The sequence below is a fragment of the Trichosurus vulpecula genome, chromosome 2, assembly GCF_011100635.1.
Source record: "Trichosurus vulpecula isolate mTriVul1 chromosome 2, mTriVul1.pri, whole genome shotgun sequence".
NCBI lineage: Eukaryota > Metazoa > Chordata > Mammalia > Diprotodontia > Phalangeridae > Trichosurus > Trichosurus vulpecula.
Genome location: NC_050574.1, coordinates 113,652,573 through 113,657,225, shown reverse-complemented (window position 1 = coordinate 113,657,225; position 4,653 = coordinate 113,652,573). Strand labels below are relative to the sequence as shown.

Genomic DNA, 4,653 nt, shown 5'->3' with positions numbered 1-4,653 from the left:
TATTGATAATAGTAGTGAGGTGTTTCAGAGTTGGTCATCATTACAACACTGCTATCATTGCGCACAATGATCTCCCAGTTCTCACTTCTCATTTCACTTTTCATCAGTTCATATTGGTTTTGCCATTTTTTTCTGAATCTGTCCCCTCCCCCATCATTATTTCTTATAGCATAATTGTACTCTATCACAATCATATGCCACAACTTGTTCAGGCATTCCTCAACTGATGAGCATCCCTTCAATTTTCAGTTCTTTGCAACCACAAAAATAGCCATTATAAATTTTTTTGGGGAGAGCCAGGGAAACGGCTAGTCTTTTATTGGAGGGAAGAAAACATATCACATCTCAAGTAAACCAGTTCAGGGGCTCAGCGGCTAAACTGGTGGGGTACCAGCTTGTAATGGGTTCCACAGTTAGGGCAATGCTGTGTGTCGCCTTTATGAAGCCAGAACCAGATGACTGCACTATTGTCCTCTTCACAGATAGAGCCCACTATTCGCTTGTCATCAATGGAAGGGACCAGGTTGGGTTCCTCTTAGTCCCTGGAGCTGCCTTTGGGGCTAGGATATTGTATGGATCCAAATCATTCCTTGAAGCCATCATAATCTCTCTATCCAAGCCAGTAGCCTGCTCCTCATCAGAAGGGATATCTCCTCTGGTCGCCATGGAGGGAACGGCCACCAGCGGGGCCAGAGGCCCTCAAGGCCTGGACCTCCAGTGCCCTGGCTCCCCGCAGTAACCTTGAAGCCATCGCGTCTGAGACAACTGTGACCAGTTGTAACAGCGGTGCTTCCGGAATCCGTTATAAATATTTTTGTGCATATGAGTCCTTTTCATTTTTCCTTGCTCTCTTTTGGGTACAGACCTAGTAGAGTTAGTGCTGTAATCAAAGAGTATGCACAGTTTGATAGTCCTCTTGTCATAATTACAGATTGTTCTCCAGAATGGTGCAATAAGTTAAGTACTCCAGAAACAATTACATTAATGTACTTATGAGGCATTTATTTTCCCTCATCCCCTCCAGCCTTTGTCCTTTCTGATAGGTGTGAGATGATGCCTCAGAGTTGTTTCAATTCTCCTTTCTCTAATTAATAGTTACATAGAGAAATTTCTTAATATGATTATAGATAGCTTTGATTTCTTCTTCTGAAAACTGCCTATTCATATCCTTTCACCATTTATCAACTGGGTAATGGCTTTTATATTTTATAAATTTGACTTGGTTCCCTACATATTTGAGAAATGAGATCTTTATTAGAGAAACATGCCATAAAATCCTTTGGTTTTTATTGCCTATGGTACCTTTTAACAATATGTAGTTTCTATGATTATCTCTTTTAATTAGTTTGTTTGTTTAATTGTTTGTTTTGCTTTTGCTTGGTCTGAGATCATGATTGCTACCCTGGCCTTTTTTACTTCCATTGAAGCAGAGTAGATTCTGTTTTAGCCCTTTATTTTCTGTGTTTATCTTTCTGTTCCAGTTGTGTCTCTTGTATACAACATGTTGTAGGTTCTGGCTTCTAACCCATTCTGCTATCTATTTCCATTTCATGGGTTTATTGTTGTTCAGTCATTTCAGTCATGTCCAATTCTTCATGACCCATTTTGGGGTTTTCTTGGCAGAGGTACTAGAGTGGTTTGTTGCTTCCTTCTCCAGCTCACTTTACAGGTGAGGAAATTTAGGGAAATGGAATTAAATGATTTGCCCAGGGTGTTACACAACTAGTAAGTGTCTAAGGCCAGATTCAAACTCAGGTGTTCCTGTCTCCAGGCCTAGTGTTATATGTGCTGCACAATCTAGCTGCACTGTTTTATGGGTTAGCTCATCCCTGTCTCATTTACAGTTATGATTACTGTCTCCCTCTATCTTATTTTCTTCTGTTTATCCTTATTTTTCTTTTTTATACCATCCCTTCTCCAAAGTCTTTTGCTTCTGTATCCCTTATTCTGCCTTTACTTCTATCACCCCTCCACATATCTCTTACACCCTTCCCCTTCTGTTTCACTATTGAGTAAGATAGATTTATATACCCAAATGAGTGTGTGTGTTTGTGTTTTCCCTCTTTGAATCAGTTTTTTATGGGTATGTCCAAAACGGGTGTGAGGCATTTTGGTCACTAAACCTTCTTTTTTGGGAGAAATCAACAAGCAAAACAAAGTAGTATATCTAGGAAGGAAAAAATAGTGAAGAGAATCACTGTCTTAGATCGGATGAGCACATTTAAGGTTATATATGCATATTTTATACATGCATACACTCATACATATATATATACACACCTACATACACACATATATTATACACACAGATATATACATACAAACACATATATTACAAAAAAGTTAAAGTTAAGAACTTAAATAGAACATTACAAAAATTAGAGACAATAGATCTTTAATGATTACTGAATGGGAAAAAAGACTACATTTTCTCAGCTGTATCTAGCAACTTTAAAAATTTAAATATGTATTATTAAACTGAAACCTCAGCAAAAAAAGTACTGAAAAGAATACTACAAACATCATTACAATAAAAAACATTTAAAAAACACATTTCAAGAAAAATAAAATATAATGTGTACCAAATAGAATAATCCTAAGGAACTGATGTTTCAAAAAACAAATGACTACCAATAAGATAAATCAAAAACTTATTTTGGTGAGCTACAATAGAATTTGGGAGAAATTTATATCTCTGTGTTTTCTTCAGAAAAGAGATAAAAAAAAATCAAGGACTTAGTATTCTACAAAAATGTAGAAAAAACAGAAATGAAAAAGTAGAAATTATAATATTCAAAGAAAAGATTTTTTTTAAAAAAGAAAGCAAACAATGTTTTGATATATAATAAAACACTGGGAGCTATTAAAAATAAAATTAAGTTAGATGACCTTATTTAAAATATATGAAACTCAAATTGTTCATACAAAAATAAAAATACAGCACTTATAACAATGAGAAAAAGGAAAGTATGAAAAAATATTTTACCCAACTATAGGCTAGCAAAACCGATTATTTAGACAAATGGTTTGAATATGTATAATTTAAAATACCTAGAATCAAAGAAGAAATAAATTTGGATAATTAGGCTAAAAAAAGAATTTAAGCAATCCTTAAATGGACTCCCAAAAAGTGGGGGGGGGTAAGATTCCTGTACCAGAAGTATTGTATAAGTATTCTCTGGTATCTTGCACCAATATCTCTATCTAGCTATGCAAATAAGAGAAGAAGTGGAGCCAAAAATTGATCTAGTGATTTGGGAAAGCATTTTGCAACTATGCAACCAAAGTCTCTAAATTGTACATATCCTTTGATTTGGTAATACCAGCTAATAGAGGCAGCCAGGTGGCATAGTAGATAGAGCAATAGGCCCCCCGTCAGAAGACTTGAGGTTTAACTGAGCTCATATATTTGGTTAACTGTGTGATATTGGGCAAATTATTCAACCTCTAAATTCCTCCATTTCTTCGTCTGTAAAGTCGGGTTCATAATAGCATAACTTTCTGGACTGTAGTGAGGATCAAATGAGATAATATTTATAAAGCCCTTAGAACAACGCCTGGCACATATGAGGTTATATAACCATATATGTATATGTACATACATACATACATACACACACACACATATATATATACTATATTAGGTTATGTAAATATGTATACAATATATGTAAACTATATATATAGTTTAGTAATAGTAATAAAAGGCACTATTATTACTATCATGATGAGGTCCATAACCTAAAAAGAACAAATAGCAAAGGACTCCAATGTAAAGTATGTATACATACACACCTGTATACACACACACATATACACACACTTATATGTGTGTGTTTGCATGTGTGGGTATATGTGTATGTATACATGCATACACATACATACATATCTAGAGATATGTGTGTGCATACACATACTTGGAGAAAAAGAGAGAGAAACAGAGAGACACACAGAGAGACAACAGTGTGCCTAGAGTCAGGAAGACCTGAGTTCAAATCCAGCTTCTTACATATTTATTCCTCTGTCTTCCTCAGTTTCTTTCAATGTAAAACTATAAAATAATATCATCTACCTCACAAGATTATTGTGAAGATCAAATGAGATAATATTATCCTTGTGCTTGACACAGAGTAGATACTTAATAAATGCTTATTTCTTTTCTTCCTAAAATAGAATATATTTGTTCCACAAGCATTGACAAAATGAACAACTCTGTATGATGTGATGCTAAATGAAGTAAACAGAACGAGGAGGGCAATGTTTACAATAACATTATAAAGAAAAATAATTATGATAATTTTGAGAACTGTAATTAATATGATGAACAACCAGAATTCCAAAGGAACTTGATGCAGTGTGTTACTCAGAGAGGTGTGATGGATTCAAGATGCATAATAATACATAGATTTTTTTTTTTAAATGACCACTGAGGGAGTTTGCTTTGTTCAACTGTTTATGTTGGTCAGAAGTGTTTTATTTTCCTTTTAATTTCTTTCCCTTTTTTTTCCTTTTTCTGCATTTTATTACTGTTCATTTATGGCAAGTATATGGAGGAAAAAATAAGTTTTCATTAATTTTATAAATAAATAAAATGATTAAGAGAATAAAAAAGAAATCTTGCATATACCCTTGTATTGATTGCAATATAATAGA

General features: G+C 34.2%; 1 pseudogene; it reads right to left on the bottom strand.

Annotated features, from left to right (window-relative positions):
- Positions 1–311: 311 nt before the first annotated feature.
- Positions 312–751, bottom strand: LOC118840230 (annotated as a pseudogene).
- Positions 752–4,653: the final 3,902 nt, after the last annotated feature.